The sequence below is a fragment of the Tamandua tetradactyla genome, chromosome 9 (assembly GCF_023851605.1).
Source record: "Tamandua tetradactyla isolate mTamTet1 chromosome 9, mTamTet1.pri, whole genome shotgun sequence".
In the NCBI taxonomy this organism is placed as follows: Eukaryota; Metazoa; Chordata; class Mammalia; order Pilosa; family Myrmecophagidae; genus Tamandua; species Tamandua tetradactyla.
In genome coordinates this window covers 76,514,926-76,542,703 of record NC_135335.1, presented here as the reverse complement: position 1 = coordinate 76,542,703, position 27,778 = coordinate 76,514,926, and the positions used below count along the sequence as shown (strand labels likewise).

General features: G+C 33.9%; 1 pseudogene; it reads right to left on the bottom strand.

Annotated features, from left to right (window-relative positions):
- Positions 1-6,071: 6,071 nt before the first annotated feature.
- On the bottom strand, positions 6,072-7,342 carry LOC143645731 (keratin, type I cytoskeletal 18 pseudogene; annotated as a pseudogene).
- Positions 7,343-27,778: the final 20,436 nt, after the last annotated feature.

Sequence of the window (27,778 nt, the reverse complement as noted above, 5' to 3'; positions counted from 1 at the left end):
CATGTAACGCATTCTATAAGGACTGCTACAGCAAACATGATCCCTGTTTATTTCTTTCAACAGTGGTTCTTAGACCATTTTTATTTCAGACTTTGAAAGGACTGGGCAAATTTGGCTAAAAGTTTAGATGGTTCTATATTTTCAATGATGGGCCAAAGTGCTCTTACTACATAGTAGTATGCGTCTCCCCTGGGGAATCTTGAGGTAGGTTTTGTGTAGGACTAAGGAAATGGGCAAATCCATATACAGTTGAGCAATTCAGAATGAAAGGTTATTTCAAGAAGCCAGTCCTAAAACATTTACTTTGGCATTTCACTTATAAAGCTGATACCCTCTTTTAAGTTAGCTGAGATGTTATCACAGAAAAGGAATTCAAGGGAAGCAGCTAAAGTTTGGGTGAGTAAAAATATCTGAGAGGAATTAAATATTTCAGGCTATTCAAGTAGGCATAGGACTCCAAAGGGGAAGTATAGATGATAAAGTATAGTAGGATTTAGAGTTGCTAAAGGAGCACTATTTCTGCTCAAAACCTGCACTCTTCCTTTTTCTATAGGGCCATTTCTCTCTGTTTCTTTGAGGTATTCAGTGCAACTTTGGCCTACAATTGTTCCAAACAGCTCCAGGTTCCTCAAAACTGTTTTTCTCTTTATTGTGATAGTAAGGATGGGTTGAGAGTTTTCAAATGACACTTTTTTTTTCATAATGTCTGGAATATCTTTCTCAAAAGGGACATTTTCTGCATACTGGTACCTGGGATACATCCATTACATTGTTTTGTGTGTAGAGTCAACAACTTACTCTGCATCTTGTGTTCGTTTGTTTGTTTCTAATATTTGCAAGCATTTAGCTACATGTAGATTGTCTAAGGAAGCAGCAAATTTGCCTATCTCCCTGTTTCTTACAAACTATCAGCATTGTAGCTATCCCTGAAATCTGTCTAAAATATTTTTCAGGTAATCTCTGAAATCTCTGATTCATCCTGTCTTCTGTTTGTAAGACTGAATTTTCAATCAATTTTGAAGTTAGCATTTGCAAAATCTCCTTGAAAATGTTTTGTTTTATCTCCTGGGCTACTTGAGGTCCATTTTCATGCCTCTGATATCCAGATACTTTCAGATCCCTTAAACTTTTTTCCTCCAATAATCCTCTGTACCCAAATTTGGTTATCAAGTGACTATCCAAATTATGACTATAAATATCTACCTCTAAGTGGAGGCACTGATGTAAAACAGCTTATAAGTAATACCAGAAGTTTTAGAATATAAGTGAAATTGTCTTGGTGGGATGATAATTTTAATATATCTAGCATAAATATGCCTAATTAGTGATAAAAAAAATTTCACCTAACCCATTTTATTTGATATTAACTTTTATTAGCACAATTAAGCTGTTCTTTAAAACCCATAAAAGTCCATCTGTCTTTATTCTCTAGCAGGCACATTTTCTTCAACGTCATTTTATGAATTGACAATTAACCTTCTAACCAGAGGCACTTCAGAGTAAAGGTCCTTTACCATATATAATTCAAGCAAAACAGTTCCATTTATATCTACAAGATCTTTGGCTACATTAACGTTAACACTGTGATTCTAGTGATAACTTTCCACGCTTTCTCTCACAAATAAAGTGGTTGATAGAAACAAAACACCTAATACAATGGTGACAGTAGTATTTATTTCTTTATCTTTCAATAAGTCTTTATAATTATCTTCTTTTAGATCGATGGGTTGCAGGAGATACCAGACAGAAAAGTGCTGAATTAGGAAGATGAAATCAAATAAACCCCAAAAATGCAAACCTAGGAAGAAATGCAGAAGTCTATTTCTGTATGGAATCCCAGCTGGTTGAAGTTTGAGAAATCGGAACACAAACATTAAATACTATTGAGTAAAGACTGAAATAGTTTCAAGTTGAAGAAAGATTAATTGTGATGTTAGGGGAAGTCCAGTTAATTGAGCAATATAGCAAAATTAATTGCCAGTCAAGTATTAAAGACCAAGATTTTAAACAATAACCTAATTCCATTTTGGCTGTCAAGTCATATATCAAGAGTCAACCAAAAAATTCAAGGAATACAGAGAAATGTGAGATGCCACAGAGACTATGCTTTACTTTTGTAGCTGAATTGGCCCTGTAATGAGGCACCCATGTGTGTTCAAATTCAAGATTAAATTCAAATTAATGTAGGCACTTGGGTGAGATTTTAATCACAGATCTCTCATTGATAAACAATGAGATGTTATTTCTATTTTTAGGATTCTTGTGAGGTTTAAATATTTTTTGTCCTTGCTTAAGACCAGCATTTGTTTTAGGGTTGTTAGAAATTCAAGTCAAAGGATACAAGGAATAATTTCCTAACAGATTGTTGGATAAGGAGTGCATTAATAGAAATATTATGTATATAGGATAATATGATGTGCATTGCAAACTTGGAAACATTTTTATGGACAATTGTAAGTATATAATGTAGAAAGAACAATATAATCCAGTATCTACAACTATCAATACATAGCCAATCTTGTTTCATCCACCCAATAACTCTCCCCTCCAGAATAATGTGAAACAAATGTGAAGCAAAAGGCAATTTCATTTTAAAAATATTTCTCCAGATTCTTCTAAAAGCAAATTATCTAAACAAATAGAAATGAAACTTGAGTGTAGAAAAATAATCTCTGCAATATTAGCAAATATAGAGTCCTTGGTCACATAATGTAGTCTGTATTAAAATTTATTTTTGATTAATTTAGTTTTTAAGTCCATTTGAAGACAAATCAAATGCATATAATGGGATAAAACGATTCCCAATTCTTTCTTCTTTTGGACAATTGATTTTTCTTTCTTTTGTCTATTTTTAGGTATAATTTACATAAAGTGAATTTTGCAGATCTTACCCACATAATTGTATGAGTTTCTACAAATATATATGCCTATTTTACTGAATTAATTACTTCTTTTGTCCCAGGAGGCTTCTTTTGCCTCAGAAAGCTTCTTTATGCACCTTTCAGGACATTTCCTTTCTCTCCCAGAAACAATCACAAACCAGCTATCTTATTTCTCTAATTATAGACTAGTTTTCCTTGTTTTTTCTAACTTCATGTAAATGACATTATACATTATATAGAATCTTCCACTTGCAATAAAAATAATGAGATTCACTTGTTGTTTGTGTTCAGTAGGTTTTTATTTTTCTTTCTTTCTTTTTCTTTCCTTCTTTCTTCCATTCTTCCATTCTTTTTTCTTCCTTCTTTTCTTTTGTTCTTTTGAAGTGTATTACAATCTTTTTCCTTAGTAACTTTTTGATGAAAAAGGGGTTGTTTTCAATTTTGAGATATTATGATGTGCCATTTCAGACATATGTTTTTATTTCTTTTGGGTCAATACCAAGGAGTATAATTATTTTTTAGGAGTAGATGAATTTTTGGCTTTACAAATAACTCTCAAATAGACTTCCAAAGTGGTTGCATCATTTTATACTCCCTCTAGTAAGGATGATGAGAGTATCCATACCTCCAAATCACTGCCAAAATAATGGTTTGCCAATCTTTTAACACTTCAGCGGCTTTGGCATGGTAAGTCATTATACTTTGAATTCACATTTCCATGATGTTAATGTTGTTGAATATATATTTATGTCATTACTGGCCATTGTGCATCTTATTTTGTGAATAGTCTCTTCAAACCCTTTGCCCATTTGTTTCATTTGCCTTTTAGTTTAGGGCTTTATAATCATAGTGGATCCTACCTCTCTTTAGTCCCCTTTTCAGGAATGAACCATTCGTTTCTCCAGCTACCAAGTTGGTTAGTAGCTGTCTGATTTGAGCTGATTCCCTGATAGCTTCCCTCAGTGGATAAGAGCTATCTTATCCAGATCAGTCCCTGCTCTGTACAGGGAGAGACAGCTATCATCAGTTACTGGCTTTCATGGGGATATGAGGATCTTACTATCTTGTTTATTGAGACAACACTAAAAGATTGATCTTACTCCAGAGCTCTCCTTGGGATCAGTAGATGCATTTGATGCATCATATTTTGAGTTTATGCTAAGACTATCCTTTTTTCTTTATTACCACACAAATGTTGATGACAAAACACCCTAGAGAAAATTTACTGTATGCAATTCCTTGACTCAGAGGTTTTTTGTTTTTTGTTTTTTTTAATTTGTTTTCCTCTCAGAAATCCAGTTTGAGGCAATTGGTGCTAGGAGTGATCTGAAGAAGGAGATTTTAAAATGGAATTTTGGAGATGGATTACCCACTCAATGGCTGGGGAGAAATATTGTATTACTGTTATGGGTATATTACTAATAGCTCCTGGCATGTAGCTATGGAACAACAACTGAAAATTTCAATCAATGGGATATAGCTGAAAGGTTATACACTATTAATTGGCAATGTTTCAAGCGATTGAAAATTATGTTGGAATAAAAATTATAAAGTTTGATAATTATATGGCTTTTGCAGAAAGTAAACAATGGTTTGGTTAAAGACAGTTGTAATGGTTAATTTCATATGTTAAGTTGACTAGATTGTGGTGTCCAGTTGTTTAATCAAGCAAACACTGGCCTATTATAACTGTGAGGGATTTTTGTAGATTGATTGATTTGCATCTATAATCAGTTGATTGTATCTAATCTGATTGATCTACAATCAACAAAGGAGAGTGCCCTCAGCAATATGGAGAGGAACTTAATACAATCAGTTGGAGGTCTTAAAAGCCAGAACTGAGAATTTCAGAATTAGAAAGAATTTCTACCTTAACTTTAGGCAGTCAGCTTCCCCTGTGGAATATGGCATTACCAGATTTCAGAATCACCTCCACAGATATTCTCAGTTTGTCACCAGACTTAAGGAATTCAGATTTGTTGCAATCACATTAGCCAATTCCTCATAATAAATCAATATATATACAAATTTGTATTTTATATCTATTTGGTTCTGTGTCTATGGAGAACCCTGATTGATAAGAGACGTGAAAATCTACTTTTTTTGAGAGAGGCCCAAGGCTGGAATTGGCTCTTCAGCAGTCCAGCCTATAAGACAAATGACCCAGCCTTTTCATCGTATGACCTGATAGAAACCATGGCATTGTGAGCAATGTATGAACTTTATGCTAAGTCTCAATAGAAGAATTGCAACATTGATTCAAGGGTCCTGAAATAAGACCATACCTGTGGCAGAGGTGCTGACTTAATATGAGTTCTTACAAGGATTGGTTATCATCTTTCTACAAACAGTATTCATCCTAAATTTGCAACTATAGTGTACTGCTCTGTTCCCATTTAATACAAAAGAATGGAAGTGTGGCCTTCATTAACAAGGCAAATTGTTACAACCTGGATTGGGATAATTGATCCTAATCACCAACAGTAGGTCAGGATGCTGCTCTTCTCTGGGTGCACAGAAGACAGTGACAGTTCTCGGGTCATTCATTTGTCTCTTAGTATTTACTTGCCCTGTTTTGATGTAAATAGACTAGTGTTCCCACTTGGCCTGAGAAAGGCAGGAAGATCTTCAGTCCCTGAAGTCCCTCCAATAGGTTAGTGAGGACATGAACTTAGTATTTATGACTATTCAAATAGGCCTTTACAGTTCCTTTCATTAGTGATTTCACGATTTTTTAGTATACAGGATTTTTAAACATTGTGTTCAGTTTTTTCTTCTTAACATTAGGCTTTTATGGTATTAGCAATAATACTGTTTTTAAAGTTCTGTTTTTCAAGTTGTAACTGCTACAACATAGAAATTTTATTTATTTTCTATATTGGTTTTGTAATCTGTGACTTTGCTAGATTCATATTTTTAGTTCTAAATTATTTTTATGTAAATAGTAATGGTATTTGCCAATACAATGGCATTTTACTTTTATCCCTCAAACTTAAACTATTTTATATATTTGGTCTTATTTAGGAGATTGGAGTTCCAGCATAGTTTTGAAATATAATATTAATAGTGTATCCCCATCATCCTCCTGTTTTTAGGGGAAAATCATTTTTTTTTTTTTTTTTTAGATTCAGAAGTTTTTATTGGCCACTTATTCCCCAAAAGGCACACTGTGGGTGCTGCCTCAATCCCTCAGAACTTTGGTGTTGTGGTCTCAGATACCATTTTGCCATCCACAATCCTACTAGTGGCAGTCTTGTGGGTGGTTTGCATGGATTTGCAGCTGTGCAGAGTGTCATGGAGACTGAAGTTCTCCCAGTCTTCTAGCAGAGGGTGGTGGGTGGCAATCTCAGCCTCCAGCTTGACCTTGGTGTTCAGCAGGGCCTCTTTTGGGCTTGGTGCTGCCCGTCTGCCTGGGTCTGTGCCAGCTCTGACTCCAGGTACACCAGGACCCTGCTGAGCTGCTCCATCTGTGGGCATAGTGGCTTCTACCTCCCACAGGCTATTATCCAAGCTGACCTTCAGATTTCTCATGGAATTGAGATTGATTTCCAAGGACTGGACAGCACATCTCATCTTCGTGTCATCTCAGCAGCAACTATCCCAGTGGACTGAGAAGTGACCACTGCGGTGCTCTCTTCAATCTGCTGAGACCAGTACTTGTCCAGCTCCTTCGTTCTTCTGAGCCAACTCATCATACTGGGACACTATGTTTGCCATGATTTTGCTGAAGTCTTGAGACTTGGGAACATCTACCTTCATGGTCAATCCAGAGCTGGCAATCTGGGCTTATAGGCCCTTTGCTTCCTTCTCATGGTTCTTCTTCATGAAGAGCAGCTCCTCCTTCAGAGCCTCCATCTCCATCTCCAACTGCAGTCAAGTGATATTGGTATCATCACTGACCTTGCAGAGCCCATGGATATTATTGGCCACAGACTGGCACATGGCCAGCTCAGTCTCATACTTGAGTCTGAAGTCATCAGCAGCCAATAGGGCATTGGCAGTCTGAGACTGATGCAGGTATTGTCCATGGAATTTTCAAAGATCTGAGCCTTTAGTTCCTGGATGATCTTCAGGCAGTGGCTTTAGTCCCTGATCTGGGGTCTCTTCCCCAAGTGTTTCTGAATTTTGCCATCCTGTCTCTAATTCTCAGTCTCTAGGCTCCTCACCCTCTCTAGGTAGGAAGCTAGGCTGTCCTTCAGGACTTGCGTGGTCTCCTTCTTGCCCTGGATACCCTTCCTTCTCATCAGATGCCTGACCATCCCACTGGCTAGGACCCTGAACCCTCAGACACCGTGGGAGCTAGAGGAACTGGATACTGAAATGCAGGAACCCAAGCTACCAGCGTACCACACATAGACACTGGCTTCACTGTTGGTCAGGACCCGGTGACTGGGCAACTGGATGAAGCCCAGGGATCAGTAGTTGGTAAAGAAGGTGGTGGAGTAGGTGGTGAAGCTCATGATATTTGGGGAGGAAGGTGAGAGACCAGAACTCAGGCCATGGCCCTAGTGGAAAAGCATTTCATTTTTACCAATAAATGTGATGTTACTCTAAACTTTTTGCAGGTGCTCTTTATCAGTATGAGGAAAGGACTTGTAATTCCTTGTAGTCTATAAACTTTTAGCATGAATTGACATTGAATTTTTAAAATGTGTATATAATCCTTCTATTGACATTACTATATAATGTTTCCTTTTTATTCTCTAAGTACAGTGGATTCTACTTATTTATTTCCAAGTGCTAAATCACACACATTTTGGGGATAATCCCTGTTAGTCAGGGTGTATTATCCTTTTCATATATTGTTGAAATGAATGTATTACTATTTTGCTAGAGATTCTTTTATCAATGCTCAGGAAAAATATAAGCCTGCAGTTTTATTTCCTTATGATATATATTTTGTTTATCATCACATAAACTTATGATTTTAGAATAAGCTTAGATTCATTAAACAAGTTCAAAAGAAACAGTCCTCCTATTTTTGGAAATGGTTTATATGAGTTTGATATTATTTCATCTTTTTAAATGAAGCTTTCAGGCCCTGGAATTATGTTTATGATAGATAGCTTCAATTCCTTCTAACATATACCAAGCACTGAAATCCAATTTATCTCCTCTTGAGCTTGAGCAGGCCTTAGGATTTGTTTTATCAACAGGATATGTTATTAAATTTCTGAATCTAGATAATATGAGTTGCTGCTTCTCCTTGGACTTTCTTGACTATTTGTTCTTGAGACCTTCCCACTTGAAAACAAGAACTCTCAAGTATGAAGTCTCAGATACTCTTCTGAAGAGAGATGCCACAGGACAAAAGGAGAAAATTAAAAAGATGCCAAATGTGTGAATAAAAAAGCCCTCTAAGCTAGCCCAGCTGAAATCTGGCTGCAAACATCTGACTGACTTTAAGGAACCCACCGAGGAGATGCCAGAAAATATACAAAATAACAGGAACTAATGATGTTTTCTTTAAAGCCAGTAAATTATGGAATGGCTTATTATGCAGGAATTAATAACAAGAATAGTCTCCTATATTGATTGTTGCTATAATCATACATGTTTTGAGATTATTCTGTTCTTCTTTACATAGTTTAATAAAATGGAAGCTTATATCATTGATTTTAATTGGTGATCTATTCTAACATAAGCATTTTAAAGCAACAAATTGCATTATTGATTGCCAACATAATTTATTGTGGTCACATATATGACTTGTTTAATTTTAATCTTTTGAAATTTTTGAGACAAATTGATAAACATTGCATGTTTACTTATTTTGGTTTGCTGAAGCTGTCAGAATGTGACATACCAGAAATGGATTGGTTTTTACAACGGAGATTTATTAGTTTACAAATTAACAGTTCTAAAGCCATGAAAATGTCCAAATCAAGGCACCACAAGGAAGATACCTTCTCTAAAGAAAGGCTGCTTGCATCTGGCATTCCTCTGTCACATGAAAAGAACATGCTGGCATGTGCTTGTCTTGTGCTCTCATTGTTTTCAGCTTGTAGTTCCAGAGGCCTCCTTTCTAAGAGTCTGTGTGTCCTCTCTTAGCAACTCCAGGGCATTTCTCTCTATGTTATCTCTCTCTGTGTGTTTTTGCTTTTTATCCTCCCATAAAGCACTCCAGGAAACCCACCTTTATGAGCGGAATCATATCTCAATTGAAACAACCCGCAATAGGTCTGACCCCACAAGGATGAATTAAAAGAACATGGTCTTTTCTGGGGTATATAGCAATTTCAAACCAGCACAGTACTCAAATAAAAGTTAGGTATTTAAAAATAATTGGTGGACCAAGAATGATGGTTAGGTTCAGGTGTCAGCTTGGCCAAGTGATGGTGCACAGTTGCTTGGTCAGGCAAAAACTGGCCTACCCATTATTGCAAGGATAGTTTTTGGCTGGTTGATAAACCAGAAGACTGGTTTATTAAATCATCAGTCCATTGATAGAACCTATGACTTTTACGTCTGTGATTAACTAAGGGTGTGTCTTCTGCAATCAGAGAATCCAGTCAGATTTAATTCAATTAGTTGAAGACTTCTAAGGGAAAAGAGAATTTTTAATACTTTTTATACAGCCAGCCAGCCTCACCTGCAGAGTTCACTGAGGAACTTCATTAGAGTTGCCAGCCTCACAGCCTGCCCTACAAAATTTGGGCTTTGCATCCCCATAGTTGTGTGAGACATTTTAATAAATGTCATACAGATATCTCCTGTTGGTTCTGTTTCTCTAAAGAACCCTGATGTATAAACCTAGTGTTCTATAAATGTCTATCAGGCAAAGTTGGTCAATACGTGAATTGAGTTTTTGTTTGTTTTCTATTTATTGCTTGAAATAGGTGTTATCTCCAACTGTAATTGTGGTATTATCGATTTCTCTTTTAGATCTCATGTTTCTTTAAGTGTTTTTGAAGGATGGTAGTTTTAGTTTTACAAAACGTGCTCTTTATGTCTGGTAATTCTTTTTTGCTCTACATATTTAATTCTTTCTCTTAAATTCCATCCAATCCATATTTTTCTCTTATCTAATCACATTAGTTCATGTTTCCTACTTTGTTTCAATAAGTAGCAAAGCTAATAGGCTTTTATATTTTTACTTTAACCAAAAATACTTTTGCATTTCTCCATTAATTAAGATCTAGGCTTTTGTGTCAAAGTATATTTATATCATCAATTTTTACTTTACAGTTCTTAGCATAACTATTTTTTCATTTTTAATGATATATGAAGATATTACATAAATTCTCTACTTACCATATTATTATGATGGATTACATTAAAATATTTGCATACTGTATCATCTGAATTTCTGTTATAAGGAATTTCCATATAGTAATATTTTAAAACTATTTTACTCTTCCAATGTACTGTTGGATTTTTGTTTGTTAATTTTTCATTTGATATTTCTATATTGTACTCATAAATGAATTTGGTATATGGTCTATGATCTTCATTTTTTGGTGTAAATTTTTAAATTTTGAGAATTGATTTTGTATTCTCATCAATAAACTAGTTTGGAAGTTTTTCATCTTTTTCTAAACTCTGGAATAGTTTAAAAAGTATTGGAATTAGCTGCTTTTTAAAGCTTTTCTATAATTCTGTAAAATTAGGCACTATTAATACTTCTGCCACTTCTATACCAAGAGAGCCAGAATATATGACATAATTAATAATGTGAAAATATAAATTACTATGATCTAATATGTATAATAAACTAATGATATTTATATACCTTCTTGTATGTTGTTTCCTACAGAAGTATGACTTTTGGAATATGTGAAGTTGTGTAGTTGTATGTTAAAATGTTATTTAAGTCACATTGAGGCTTATGTTATTCTGAATTGCATATGAAGTATGTTTGCGTGTTATTTAAAAATATGTTCACAAATCTTTCATGCATTTTAAATTAACAAATATTTCTAAGTTATTTACTTGCTAATAGTTCTGTTCTCTCATTCATATACTAATTCAACACATTTTCTGAGTACTATATTACATGATAAATGCAGTTATTTTATTAATTCAAGATTTTAAATGCCCTTTTTCTCATTTTGGAGAAACCAATGGAATTATGATGCAAAGTCACAAGCAATTGTATACCTATTAACAGCAAACAAAAACATAATGATGATATATTTCAAAGATCATATATTTATAAAATGATTTTTACAAATGTTAATAATTTAAGCAACTTAATCCAGCATGGCATCCTGCTGACACCAAGTTCAAGATTTTAAGAAATCACAATGTTATATCTTTTAGCTGTTCAACATAGAATTGAATGTGTATGAAACTCTGTTTTAATATTTTAAAAAGCATATGGAAGTATAATTTCAAAGTATTTTAATATAATTAGAAACTCAAGTGTGATATAACATGATGGATAAAATCATGATCCTTAAATTCAATTAGTTTGTGTTGTAATAAAGGCTCTATTTAAATTGCTCTAAGACTTTGAACAGACTATTTAACCCCTCTAAACCTTTGAATCCAATAAGAGAAAAGGTGACCATAACAGTAACCAGCTTATAGAGCTAAAGTATGCATTAGATGTTCCTGGCCTTCATAAGCTGTCTGAGGGTTTTTTTCATTATTAAACCAAAAAGCCACAGTATTTAATAAAATATAAGCTTCTTATTCTGAGACCCATCAAATACCAATAATCACCTTTCTTTTGCAATTTTCTTTCTACAACATTTTCTAATTTGGTTGCCTTTCATACATTTCCTGCTTCAGGCAACTCAGCTTACCCATTTGAAACAATTCTTCTCCTAAGCACATATTTCAGGAGAATATTTATGGAAACATCTATAGAAAAATGTGCACACCTGATTATATCTACCAAGCTTGTAGTGGATATGTGAGGTAGATCGAAGTGATACATTGTTTCTATTTTTTCCCAATACCTAAGGTTGCTGAACAACCCACCTCCCCTATTCCACCAGGAGACCTTATATATTTGTCCACCCACCATGGTGGTTTTTCATCAGAATGTGCCTTTTGTGCAAAGGAAGGGAAGAGGAAGAGGATTATTTCATTTCATAATGGATATTAAAAAAAAAAAATCTCCCTTGCATAGAAAACAAGTTTTACTATCCAGCTTCAAAAGAACTTTTTTTATTCCCATCTGAATAAGGTGTCTATTTCTTAAATTAAATTCTAATTAGTTAGAATCCTTTAGAGATGATGAGTAATTAATTAGGTTCCTCTGAACATCCTACAGAATAGAAATTAATTAAATAACAAACTTTACAAAATAATTTTCCACAATTTTACCTTCAGTGTCTGCATTTCTGTACAGTTGCTTCTTTACTGTTGCACCATTAGTAGAAATGAATTCTAAAAATCCAATTTTCTAGATCTCTTTTAATTTAATCCTCGTTATATACAAAAATACTTATCTAGCCTCAAGATCTGTTCCTTTTTCCAAAAATTTGTCTATTGGATATTTTTAATTATTGATATGTCCTTCATTAAGAATCCATTTGTCTCAATTTGTAAGCTAACATTTGAATTATGTTGGTTAACTATTTAGCATAGAAGCTAGTATATAATCCGTATTTAGATTTAACTGATGAGGTCATGCCCAATGATGACAAAATCATCAGAAAAGAATAGAAAAGAGAAAGGTGAGCATGGCTTTCAGAGTCAGAACAATATGCATTTCAATTTCTGCTCTGCCATTGACAGCATGTATGCATTTAGGCCAATTACCAACTCTCTATATGCCTACTTATTCTTCCATTACTTAGGGTGAATAATTATTACCTGATGCTTGCTGGCACCATAGGTATCTGTCTTGAATAACACTGTGTCCTGTTAAAGTACTCCAATAAATTACTTAAATTGTCAAAAGTGAAGAATATCTGTTTCTTCTAGACAATGAAAATCTGTGAAACCTTTATATTGGGGTGGCACAAAATCATTTCATATGCACATGTTCTGTATTTTGTCTGTATGGCATTTAGTGCTCTGACTAGATTTCAGACAATGATTTTTATTTTTTTCTCCATATAAAGAAATGAAAGATATAAAATACATAAGTGCAAGAGGGCAATATGTTTAGGAAACTACCACTTTCCATATGGGAGTCAGATTATAGATTATTAGAAAAATTTTCAGAAGGGCGTTTAAATGCCTTATCTATAGTTAATATATGTGACTTTTTTATATCTGAAAGTATTTGTCAAGAATAAGATTATTTTCAAAATAGATGTGAGATGTTACTATAAGCACACATACACATGCACATATAAATATCTACTGACTTTAATTACTTTCTAAGAAAACATGATTTTATGTTTTTTGTGATATATGAATCACTTACTGATTTCAAAGTAATGCCTGTTTGTTGTAGAAAAATGTGAACGTGCAGAAAAAAGTTAATAAACATGATAATCTGAATATACAGAGAAAACATTTACTCTTATAATATATAGTCTCTTATGCACAAATTATAATACAATGCATACTATTATTTTAATTTTAAAATTAAACAAAAGTTAAATATAAACTTTCAAGTTATATTATTTTGAATAATTAGATTGCAATTAAATTGTTACAGCTCAACAAGACATAGTTGAATGCATTTTTTTTTTTTTTTTTGCATGGAAAGGCACCGGGAATTGAACCCAGGTCTCTGTCATGGCAGACAAGAATTCTGCCCCTGAGCCACCATGGCCTGCCCCTGAATGTATATTTATCATCATCATCATCATCATTATCATCATCATCATCATATGTTTTTCTTCTTGAGGGATATAATGACCCTGATGCTCTTAAAAATCTTATTAGCAAATATACCAATGAATATCAAGTCCTGGTTCTGAGAGATGAATAAAATGAAGAAGAGTCTTCTGTTTTTGATAGCTGCAATAAGAATAATAGTTTCAGGAGACTGAGTCCTCTTATTATGGAGAGTATGGTATAGGAACAAGGCAACTGGTTAAAGTTTAATATCAGCACATATAGGTGGGTTGGGAAGGGTTTGTATTTTGCATATGAGTGGCAAGATATCTTTGGCTGAGGTTATATCTTACACTAAATTTTTAACCTTTTAACTTTATGACTGGATTTTCCAGATCTCTGTATGGGTCTATGTTTGTGTTAATTGCTGCATACTTTGGGGAGTGGTATTTGGGAATAAGCTACATTCAGAATTTTCTAGATATTCTCATTTACGACGAGTCCACACATCCATATTACCTTAGAAAGAGAAGAGTGTTGTGTCTGCCAGGCACAAGCTAGGTGACTCTCATACTTCAAATCCTAAGTACAAAAAATAAAAATTTCATTTGTTTTAAATATCCGAAAATCCTAAAACCTATAAAAAATTTGCCTAAAGGAAAATCTAGCTGCAGTACCTTTTGCTTCCAGTTCTGACATCACAGTGTATCACATCTACTATTCACACGTGTATCCTGTGATTGTCATCTTTCGGACCAATGAGGGACACCAAACAATGGACAAAAGGCCCCTATTGATTGCCTGTCCTGTCAACAATTCTGACATTCATTTTAAAAGGCTGTATGGAATATTTCAGTAGAATAAATACTAGTTGCCAAATTGGAGACCAACTTTCTAACTCACTCTTAATAACTACTCCTAGTATTGAATTTTCATACCAGCTCCCTGCTCTACATCCTTACAGGAAGTTAGCTGCACACGAACCTGAGATTCAGGTTCTGCTTTGTGGGAAACATGGGGGCAAAATAAGGTCTTACTTTAGAAATATCTTTCCATCCAAAAAATGCCAAACATTTTCCACTCAGAAAGAGTTTGTTCCCTTGGCTTTTATTATTATTTCTTTTCAATTGTTCTAGTGTTCTAGACACTCCTTTACCAAGGTCGTTAATTTGTTACACCTCGGTACGTTTTACTCATGAAAGAAGGCAAGATCCATCTAGATGAAGGGGCGAACTACAAGGGAATGAACTGCACTTGGTCACAGTTCAGTTCACAGGCTTACTTGTTGAACTGTATTTAAAATCTGAAAAGGACGAATAAACATAACATCTCTTTTCTTATTCATTCTTTCTGTAGAATTTCTCCTTTGTAGCTATGCTCTATTTAAGTTAATACTGTTATCCTACTACATTTCTATGACATTATGGACTTGTAGTCCATAAGCAACCACAGTTCAACTGATATATTCCACCATCCTGTTTGTCTCTGTTAGTGTTGGGACTGCAAGATTTGCTCATGAAAACTACACATCTCATGGGATATTGTGTCTTTACTATCTCTCTTCCTACTTTTGACATTCAGCAAAAAAAATATGGAATTTTTTTTTTTTTTTTTTTTTTTTTTTTTTTTTTAGGGAGGAAAGGAAGGAAAGACAGAGAAGGAAGGAAGGATGGGAGGGAGGAAGAAAGGGAAACATCCCCAAACATGTTCTCGTTTTATTATATTTTGTTTGTCCGTTTGTTTTTTACATGGGCTGGGGCCGGGAATCGAACCGGGGTCCTCCGGCACGGCAGGCAAGCACTCTTGCCCGCTGAGCCACCGCGGCCCGCCCTGGAATTTTTTTGAAGTTGCTGAATGAAAGTGGTATTCTCTTATGTCAAAGTATTGTTATGCAAGATGGATAAAGAGGCAAAAATTTCCATCTCTCTAATCAAGATAAACCCTGGCCTCTTCTCAGTATTTGTTAGGTACTGCTCTACTTCCTTTACATGCATTATCATATTAACTTCTTGCACAAATTAATATTAGCTCCATTTTATAAATGAGGAAATTGAGGTGCAATGCAGTTAAATAACTTGGCTTCAGATCACACAGCTAATAAATGATGCATTCATGAATTATATTTTAAATTAAAAATGTAGACTGACTTCAAAGCGTATGTTCATTTCAATGATAATCCTTTTAGTATTTCACAGCTAACTTTCATAGTAGATTTGTTGTGTGTGAGGTACTCTGTTAAGTGCCTAACATGGAATGTTTTGTTAAATCTTCCCAACCACCCTACCTGACAAGCATCATGATGCTTTTCTTTGTGTATATGAAGAGACTGATGTATAGAGGGTTTAAGTAACTTTCCCAAGGAAAGTGCTAATAAATTTTAGAGCTGACATTTTAGTTGGACAATCAGATACAAGTTTGTACTACAAGTATAATATAGGAAAATCACTTGTGTCTCTTATGTGGTAAGAAATGTCTTGGGCACTGAGGAAAAAGTGGTGAATATCTCTACACTCAGTTAAAACTATGTAACTCTCTACTTAGTGCATTCCTCTCTATCTCCATCTCTACTATCTCAAGCCACCATCATCTTTTACTTGTTTTATTGATACAGTAAGCCAACCATACCACATGCCTTTGCATTGCATCCCTCTAATTAATTTTATATGCTACAGCCAGGAAGGACTATGCATTTTGTTCACAATTTCAGCATTTTGTTCACAGCTCTGGTCCCAAGGCAGAGTTGACTGCCTACATGACTTAAGTAATAAGTAAAAATTTATCTGGAATACATGGCAAACTAACTATATATAAAATGTTGGGAAAATGACTTGCAATCCAGTAAGCTAAAGAATTTTTATATGCCAATTCTACAAAATATATATTTTCAATGTAAAGTACAATAATTATATTAATATTCAAAACCATCACTGTGCAATTCACTTTCTTCTTTGGCCCAGGCAGCTATAAAAAATATAAAAGTTACTTTTGTTTTTCTCCTCTCAGTCACACATACCATTGTAAATCTTTAGCTGCTTACTTTTGGCCTAATTTTTGCAAAGTTTATTGAGTTGTAGACTTTTCCTATATTACTGAAATATATATTGCACACATTGGACAAATGCATATGATCCATGTAAACCAAAATTTTGAAGAAGAATAAAGGCTGTTTTCTTATCTTCAATCAAATTGCTCCTTTCATGCACATATCTGATTGCCATTTCCTTATTTCCCTTTGTGAAGAAGAAAATTGATTGTTTCATCCCATGAAGTGTTTTTATATCTCTATTTTTATATGATAATGAATTCTTTATATCTCCTGTATAAATCAGTAAACTGATTTGTAAACCATACATTATATGGTAATATATGTATATGACTTACAGAGATGTAATATATACATTTGTATGGGTCTGTCTGTGTGTTTGTATGTATAATTTTATCTAAAGATGTTGCCTTACTCAGGATCTTTGAATCTTTCATCTATTATTGGGTCATGAAAGATTAAAGCAGAGGTTTTTTAGCTGCTACTCTTAAGAAGGAAATTCACTCTTTCCGTCCCATGAAGTGTCATTATACGTCTATTTTACCCAAAGAAGAATCCTTTATATCTTTAGCTCTAATCAGTAAAAGATTCTTTCTAAGCAAGGATGTTGGGAATCTCTTTGCTGGCCTTGTATTATAGGGCATGTAATGGGAAGAGGATATTGACTTAAAGTACTCAGCCTAGATCCAAGAAGAGATGTGAAATGAGCGAGCAAACAGCAGCAGACATTTTCAGAGCATATAGGAAGAATGTCTAAGTACCTCTGCAGAATCCATTGATAGGATTTTCCTGTCAATTTTGAGGAGTGACAGGATAAAATGAGAAGTTCATGATTCAAGGACATGACTATCCCTACACAGAATACTCTGGAGTCAAGAGTGGCCTGGGACACCAAAACAGGTGAACAAATTCTCTTAAAAATAGTGAAAATTCATCAGGAGCTAGAATAAAAACTGTTTCCTTAACTACATTGCATAATACTTCTGTTTTCTCTTGGAAATTTCACTGTATATTATTTCTAATTATAAATGCGTAAAATATGAAATATTTCTTATTTCATGGAGTGATTTTTATTATGCCCATCTTATTCTTTCCTAAAACTACCTGGATACAGAATTCCAATCCTAAGTAAACCTGAACTGATTATTGCAATAGACAAGCTAGTCAAAATTGGAGATATCGACTTTACAAAATCTCGATTCATGAAGCTAATGTATATTTATTTAAGCTGCATTTTAATTAGTTCACCTAATTGTTGAATAAAATATTGTCTGCTTTCAAAGACCATTTGGACATACCTAAATAATTGGTAGAAGGTGAGCACATATTTTCAAATAATTCTGAAAATATGCATTGTAAACCATTATCTGTATCCAGTCTTCAAAATATTTCTGGAAGTTAGTCCTAACTCTCTTAAAGCAAGGGCTAGATAGGGATCCCTTATCACATGGCAAAAGGAAAATCATTCTGTAGTTTAGGAAAGGAAAAAATATTATCCAAAAAAAATCATCAGGGGGATTTAGCGTGGGCTTCAACCTCTGTAATTACTTTTATGAATTTTGCTTGGAAAGCCATAGGAGCCTTTGCTATTATTACATCTGTTTCCAGGCTAGTTTTAAAAAGTAACTTCTGGATTATTGTTTATTGGAAAGGCAGTCTGGTCTTCAACAGCAATAACTACTATTAATAAGAATACTTTCTCTCGAGACTGACTTCAGAGACAAAATAGCAAAAGCAATACAACACATTTCGATGCATTTTTCCTATTAAAGTTTCTTACACTAACTATAAAAAATGATACTTGAGTCTGGTGTCTTTTGTTGTTGTTTATTCTTTTTATTTCTATAATGAAGTCACTTTCTTTGAAAACAATAATTGCTAATTTGTCCATGTAGATAGTAATAGATCTCTAGCAATAATAGATCTCTAATGATCTTGACAGCAGGGAATAAATGATCTTTTGGCAGAACTACAAAATTGAAAATATTTTCTATTTTATTTTTGCATTTCAAAATTCAACATATGAAATCCTCTTTTATGGCACTTATAGAAATACCACTGGAATAATAATATAATCCATAACCATATGTCACAAGCAATGTATATTTTTGCTTAAAAGAATAAAAACAAAACATTTGCTCATGGGGGGATTTGTAAGAGAAAGATAATACTCAAATCGCATCATCTTCTAAAACAATATGAACATAGAATCCCCTTCCTCTACTAGTCATCTTTCTTTCTCCGTTCTGTAGGTAGACATTCTACTGTCCTGTTTTTTAATCCCATTCATCCTCAAACTCAGTACGTTTTTTCCCACCACCTCCAGAATAAACTAAAACTCTTTTGGCAAGCTTCTCAATGAAAATTTTAATGAACACTTTTTCAAAATTGGCAACATTGAATCTGTTGAGTATAGATTCACCTTTCAAGCATTATCATCCCTCGCATTCCATGATATCAAATTCTCCTGCTTTTCTTTAAAACCAATTCTCATGATCCTTTTGCAATGTCTGCTTTTTTTTCTTTTTCACATTTAAAATATTCTCCTTTTCTTTCCTTTCTGATACTATTTCTGAGTGAGTTCATTCAATAACATGCTTCCAGTTATTAACCTGAACAGAAGATAACTCACATCACTAACTCACCAATTTAGGTTGCGCTCATGGTACACATCCTTATATATCACTCTTTTTTGGACATTCCCATGAATACATTTAACGAGTACTGAAAATGGAATTTTTTGCATCTTTCTATCCAAATTTACTTGTCTTTTTGTATTTCTTTCTTCATAAGATGATACTACACACCTTGTTTTCTAAGTCAGAATTTTGGATGTCTTCCATGACTTTTATATCTTATGTCCAACTCAGTCACCATTTCCAATCAATTAAAAAGTGCCACTGGTTAGTCTGCAATATCTCTTCAGTCCATTTTCTTTCCAAGCATCCTCCAATTTTCTAAACTCTTTTACCATTGTCTCTCCCTTTCTCAATGTGATTACCCTATCTTCTAATTACTATTTCTTTCATCAGTCTAACGCTCTTCAATTTCTTCATATAAGGCAGGTAAGCTTATTAGTCTTCATTTATCTTTTAGCCACATAGCATTACTTAGCAATCCTTCTGTCCTTCATTTTAACAATTGTTTATTTTATACTTGCTATGCACCAGCCATCATACCATGTACTGATCATATGGTGGTTATTAAAATAAATAAGGCAAATTACATCAATCATCAAGGCAAGATCTTCTGATGATTGAAGCTGAGTATTAACAGATGAATAGATGTCAGTTAAGAAATAAAGATAGAAGAGAATATTTGAGTTGCAGGGAAAGTAAACTTGAAGGCTCTTACATATGAAAAACTTTGCTGATTTTCAGAGATTGGAAGCTCATCATGGCTGAAATATAGTAAGTAGAATAGTGGAAATAGATGATGAATCTTGAATGGGAGACAGGGTTCAGGTTGCCTTTCATATTGACAAAAAAATGAAAAGTATGGGGCAGTTAAGAAGAGAGATAATACCACATGTTTCATACTTTAGAAAAAAAGATCATATATTCTGTTGTGTAAGACCAAGAGGAGAAGTAGGGAGGATAGGTATGAAGCTACTGTAGTAAATAAAGGAAGAGATGAATATAACATAGGTACCCTAGTGGCAGGTACATTTTACATTATTTTGATAAGACAGTCTGATCTTTTGCTATCTCCTCATTCTCACCTTAGCCAAACAATTTATTCAATGGAAATACAGTACTTTGCTCCAGTCCTACTAAGTGCTCTGCTCTCCATTTTTTATACCCTTTCCCACTTCACTTTTTAAGCATTTTTACTGTGAAATGTAATATACACACACACAAAAAAAAATCAGCAAATTTCTAAGTACATTGTAACAAGTAGTTATAGAAAAGATTTCAGAGTTTGGTACAGATTACTGGTTCACAGTTTTAGGTTTTTTTGTTCTCCTGCTCCAGGATATTGGAGACTAAAAAGAAATAGTGCTGAATAGTGATTCAGCAGTCATACTCAGCTGTTAAATCCTTTCCTCTCTTTTATAACTTCTCCTTCTCCTTTGACCCATCTCCCAATCTGTAGGGGTATTTCACTTTGCCTTTTCTAACATTTTTATCTTAGAAAGGGGTGTCCGTAATATGGTAGGGGGATAGAAGTAGTTGATGTTCTTGGAGAGGCTGGCCCCTCTGGGTTTAAGGAGTTATCTGGCCTAAGAATCCATCTGGAGTCTTTGGTTTCTGGAAAATAATCTTAGTATATGAAATTTTGTAGGATCTCAGATAGAGCCCTAGGTGTTCTTTAGGGTTAATAAGAATGGTTTTGGTTAGGGTATGATAAATCATGGTAATTAGCAATAGTTAGCTAAAGCTTGTGTGAAAATAGCCTTCAGATAGCCTTTTGACTTTATTTGAACTCTCTTAGACACTAATAATCTATTGTGTTACAATTCTTTTCTCCCATTTGGTCAGTAAAGTGTTGTCAATCCTCTGGTGCCAGGGCCAGGCACACCCCTGGGAGTCATGTCCCACATTGCTGGGGAGACTTTCACCCCTGGATGTCATGTCCCATTTAGGGGAGGGCTATTGATTTTATTTGCAGATTTGGGCTTAGAGAGAGAGGCCACGTCTGAGCAGTGAAAGAGTTTATCAGGAAATAACTCTTAGGCATAACTATAGGTAGGCTTAGGTTCTCCACTACAGAAATAAGTTTCACAAAATTAAACCTCAAGATCAAGGGCTTGGCCATTGACTTAGGAGTCCCCAGTATTTGAGACAGTATCAGAGGTTTCCTCAGTGGTAAATCTTAATAGTTTCATATTTTTTCTTCCATCCTTCAGGGGACTTTGCCAATACTTTTTCACTAACTGCCCAACATACTCTGGGATATTCAGGTATTACCTTAAGCTACACATATTTATAAGCCCTCATCCCCATTCTGGGGCCCACATGTTAGGGTTGTTTAAATGAATTATCCAGACGGATTAAGTTAGATTATATAATACAGAAAATTTAGGTTTTGGACAAAATAGATCACTCTTCCTTTAGTTTCATACAGTAGATGAAGTTCTGAATGATAGACAATGCCGTCCTTACCTCTGTATTCTGATTCTTATTCCTGATTGGCTTTGTTCTTATTGCTAATTGAAATCTAATCTCTTTTTTGGTTTCAGTAACAGTTGTATGCAGAAATGCTGATCTTCAGACCTGCAGAACTCCAACTCTGAGTCTAAGGTGTCACACAGGTAGCCAAAGTTCCAGGGATACACCAGGCTATACATACTTAGCACAGCATCTCAAAATTAAAAAAATAACACTAATATCTGGACTAATCATTTCCCATTTTACTTGGACCATTAAAACTATAAGTCTAGACCACACTTCCTTTGGGATACAGTCTTTTTTTCCATAGCATCTTCTATTTACCATAAAATGGCACTAATCATCCTCCATTGTGATTGCTGTAGAACCCTCCACTTAAGCTCTATATAAGAGTATCCATGGTCATAACTTGTTCCATTTGTTCCACCTCAAATCTCTATCTAATAGATTTTGGGGGGATATGGTAGATATCCAATAAATAGCTGATGCATTCTGTAGTGGTTTGCAACTTTATGTACGTCAGAAAAGCATGTTCTTAAAGTTAACCCACTCCTTTGTATATGGACCAAATTGTAAGACCTTCAGATGAAGCTGTATTAGTTACAGTGGGACCCACCTCATTCAGAAAGGGTCTTAAACCTCTTTATAAACATAATGAGTCCTTTATAAACATAACGAATACAGAGAGAGAGAGAAGGAGAAAGTTACAGAAACAAGAAACTGAACTAATTTAACCCAGAAGAGAAGGGAGAGACCTACAGATGTACCTTGCATGTTGTAGAGGAGCAGAGCATCGCCAACAGCCCATCTTCAGGAAGAAAACATTGCCCTGATGATACCTTGATTTGGACACTTTCCTGAACTCTAACCACAAGTAAATAAATGCCCATTGCTTAAGCCAAAGCATTTCATGGTATTGCTTTAAGCAGCTTAGGAAACTAAACTCTCCTTCCATTAATAAACACATCTATTCACTTATTCAATTTAATAGCATTTAATTTTCATAATCTAATGTCAGAATATGGTCTGGAACTGCAGGATTTTTTCTTTCTAGGAATACTGCCAGGACTTAAAGTGGCAACAAATATTTCAATGATAAAACTTCATTCCAATTTGGCTATTGAGGTAGATAGAATTAACATACACATACGCACTTTAGAAATAATGATTAACCTTAAAAAAGAAGCATTTGAAAATGAGTCAATCAAGTAACAATGAATGACTGTTATGTATCAAACACAGTGGTAGCTATTATGAAAACTGCAGATGCATATGTTGCAGCCTTTGCTCTTAATCAGTTTATAATTTACTTGGAGAATCAAAACTAAAGGCAGGATAGTAAATAAAAGGTAAGTAGGTAAGTAGGTTCTTTATAAAATACTGCAGTGGTGAAAAAATATAAATATCACAGGAATACACATAAAGAGGGGAGAACTTCTTTTTATGATAGATAGTATCATTTAAGTTTAGGTGCTGGAATGCGACATTCAAGATTAGGATAGAAGGAGAACAGAAGGTGAGAGAGAAGTAAATTGTAGTTTGGGGACATAAGAGTAGTGCGAAGTATGCATTAGCGTGACATCTGAAGCATTGTTTAAAACAATATTGGCTGCAGTGAAGCGGATATTTTCAAATAAATCAAAATATACTTTCATAAGTGTGGTAAGAGGAATGTTACCATGAATCAAGGTGAAAAAGGATAACATTTTAGATTTTATACTAGAAGCTATGGATTGTCATTTAAATTCTTCATCATGGAATTTTAGTTTTTATCTATTGGCAGATTATGAGGCAGATTAGACCAGGAAGGAAACAATAAATACCAAGACTGGATCAGGCTGGAGAGGAAATAGAACAAAACTGAAGAGACTTTATCATAAAAGTATCCAAACATTTAGCTAAATTTAATTATTCAAATAAATGCATTAAATATATATTGAAAATTTTGCTCCTGCATCCAAGATTTTCAGAGTTTGGCGTCTTCTACATTAAATAATCTTGAGAAGAGAATTAAGAAACCCACTTCAGGTTTTAAAGAAATAAATGGGATGAAAAGTAATAAATATTTAAAGCAATATTTAAAATCTATGCTTTTGTTTAATTTATTATCGGAATAGATGATTTGCACAAGTAGTAAGGACTGAATAAGCTAATTATAAAATCAAAAGTGAACATCCTACACTATCCACTCCTCTTGCCCCCCACATCTTAGCCCTATTCTCTGTTTCCCCACCATGTTTAAGAGTTTCTATTTTGAGCTCATCTGGTATTTAATTAACATTTTAAATGTAAACACTTTGATTATGGATACTATTACATTATTAAAGTACACAGTTATAATGGGAAAAACATGAACAATTAATCAATTTCAGTGTTTCCCTAGAGGAAATTACTTTCAATATTTTTTACTTCCTTTCTTCCACCTGTGTACTAGCAATTGTTCTTTATATTTTTACATTTATGTCATCATGCTATACCAATTTGGTTTTCATTTATCTAATTCTTTAAAAACAGCTTCATAGTCTCTTATGTAAAATTTAACTTTGCGTTCTCTCATTATGGACACAAGACTGTTAGAGATTTTTCACTAAAAAACTACAAAAAGAATATCTTTGCATACATGCTATCATGAGCATATCTTTCTTTATATTAAAGATACTATAACAAAATGTTTAGAAGACTGCCCTCTGGAACCTGTGTGCCCTGATTTAAATCTCCTACCTGCCGCTGACTAGCTGTGAGTATAGATGTGATGCTTTTAACTCTATGTGCTCCAGTTTTTCCATTCATAAAATGGAGCAATATAAGTACCTAATTTATGGTAACATTGTGAGAATTAAATTATTTGTGGAAGCAAATACCTTAGAAGAGCTCTTGGCCTAGAGTAAATACTGAATTAATATTGACTATTATTATTACTATAGATTTTTACACGAAAGCTGAATTGGAAAATCATCCAAAATTTCAGCAATATACCCATAACTTCTAAAATGTTTTCAAAAATTTATAACATTATGCACAAGTCACTAAATAAAAATTTCCATTTTATTTCACTGTATATCAGAACTCTTGCTATTTTTTGCTGAATTTATGAGAAAAGTAAAATTTCATTCTGTTTGATTCTCTTCTTTCTATTTGCAAGTGATGATGAGAATCTTTCATTTTTCTTATTGACAGTTTGAAGATGTTCTGCAAAGTGCCTATTGATAGATTTTTGTTTTTTTTTAATTCATTGTTTTGTCTATATCACATAGAACATGGTTTTATAGGAACTATTTATGAAGGTTTAATAATTTACATTTTTATTTTTACTATGTTCTGCATACTTTCTTGCTTTGTCATTAATTATTTTTAACTTAATTTGCTGTGAGTTATTTGTATTTCCATCATAATTTCAATTCTCTGCTTCCGTAATTAGAGAGATTTTGCTGATTATTCACACCAAACCATTTTCGACTCCGTTCTCTCTTTGTTCCACACTTTAAAGATGGTAGAACTATTTCCCTCTAATATTTTTCTGTGGCTTTGAATAAGAATGTGATACATGGAGCTTTAGCAGCTAACAACTATGATTCAAGAGGCACAAAGGAGATGTCACAAGAATCACAGATGTCCGAATACTGGGTGCTGAAACAGTTCTAGAATTGCTTTCTACAGATATATTCTTTGTGATAAAAATGTATCCTTAACTTTTGAAGCATTTTATGTTATTTTTCTGGTTACTTGTCTTCAAAATCATTCCAAATAATCTAACTCAAAATGCATTATCTTCTTCATTCTGCTAACATTTTCTCTAATGTAAGTTCTTTATTTCAGTGTTTGATAATTTGTTCACACTTCTCCTTTCAATCCATATGGCACTTAATTGTTCAGTGATGTGAGAATGTAACTGTATTTATTTTCTGAATTTGTAGTTAACTTTCTAAAAAGAGTTTAATGCATGCCTCTGCACATCTGAAATGCCACTCTTGATGTATATTGAAATTTCAAATGTAGTAAATCTGTGTTTTGTCTCTCAAAACTATAGCACAATTTCCATTAATTAAACATGGTATTTCATTTACAGCTTTGCAATATGATGCCTCTCTTGTATGCTGAGACCTCTTCCATTAATTTTCTCTTTTATACTTGTCTTTAATATTCCTCTTGGTCTCTGTAGTCAGAACAATTGATTAAGAATATTAGTTGGAGGTGGGCCACGGTAGCTCAGCAGGCAGAGTTCCAGTCTGCCATGCCGGAGACCCGGGTTCGATTCTCGGGCCTGCCCATGCAAAAAATATATCTATATTAGTTGGTATACTCAGTTTTTTTTTTAATTTAGCATATGTGTATAGTTAGTGAAAATAATAATAATAATCTTCTATTTATACCTTTATTCCATAATTCACCAATGGATAGATATTAACTCACAAAAAGCTATTTAGCATTTATTTCTGTGTCATGCACCATTACAGGCATAGGAAATACTGACACAATCAAGAAATAAAGAATTCCTCTCTGCTTTGCAGTATCCATTGTGGAATGAAATAATCTTTGCTGACATGCACATTTATTTCATATATCGGTAATTAGGAAAGTGGCTATAAAAGAAGGATATATGATAGAGGCTTACCATGAGTGGAAATTTTTTATAGCAAATTCAGGGAAAGTTTGTCTGAGTACATCACATTTAAGCATAAACCTCAGAATTGAAAAAGAGCCAGCCACATAAATATCTGATAAATTATAATGGCCATTACTCTAAAAATATTTTGTGACTTCCACTTCCAGTTACGACAGATTAGCTCATATCAGAACAACCGTTTAAATTGATTATACAAACTGGATAAAATACATGAAACAGCTATCTGAAGGCATACAAGAGCAGCAAGGAAGCCAGAATTTCAGGAGTTACATGTCAAAGAGAAAGTAGGAAAACTAATGTGATCATTTTCTCCCTTTGTTATTACCTCTTTCAAAGGCGGGGGAGGTTCAAAAGCTAAAAAATAAGTAGCAGTTCAAGGTTATCTGTGGTCTCCTGGGATGTGAAGAGAGAAATTGGAGTTTCATTCTCTTATGGCAGCCAATAAAGTGATGCTATTCTAAAGTAAAGATATTGGAAGAAATGTGAGGCTGACATTCTTTGCTGGTTTTCTACTCAAAACATTTGCCAGAGCCCATGCTGTTCAGGAAAAAGGCAAGTAAGCCAAGATGAAAATATAACCAAAAGTTAAAAAATGAAAGCAGATCTTTGAATACTCTCTTTGAACTGGTAAATAAAAATTGGGAAAAAAAAACCCAATGTAAGAAGAGGGGCATTAGTATAAATTGTCTAATGACGATCTAGACTTAGAACAACCTCCAGAACATACTCCATTGTTAAGGCATCTCAAACATTGATTACATTTAAGGTGAACTGCTTTACTGTCATCTACTCTAGCTAGTTGCCAGAAAATAGGGTAACTGCTCTCTGAAAAATATAATCCCACAGAGACTCTAATTTTTTTTATTCAATCAAAAGTTACTAAATATGCCAGAAAGCAAAACCAAGTGAAAAGATAGCAATCAGAGAAAAAAAAGTGTATAGTAAACACAGAACCAAAGTTATTCTAAACATTGATGACAGCCATAAGCTTGAAAATTACAAATTGTTTTGCTCAAGATAGATGATGAAATGGAAAATTTAAATGAATTATCAAAATACATAAATGAAAGCATCAAAGGGAAGTTTAAAAAATGAAAAAGTGGTTAATAACTGAGATTTAGTCAACAGAGAAGATCGGATACAACCAAAGAGAAGATTATTATTTGGATGGTAAGTCAATATGAGGCATCCAGAATGAACCAAAGAGAGCCAAAAAACATGAAAAGTACAGAAAAGGGAGTTAGAAACATGTTTTGACTTGCTAAAGCTGCTAGAATGCAATCTGCTAGAAATGGGTTAGCTTTTACAATGGGGATTTATTAAATTACAATTTATAGTTGTTAGGCCATGAAAATGTCCAAATTAAGGCATGATATCTTGACTATGAAGAGTTTTCTGGCATCTGGGGTTCCTCTGTCACATAGTAAGACAC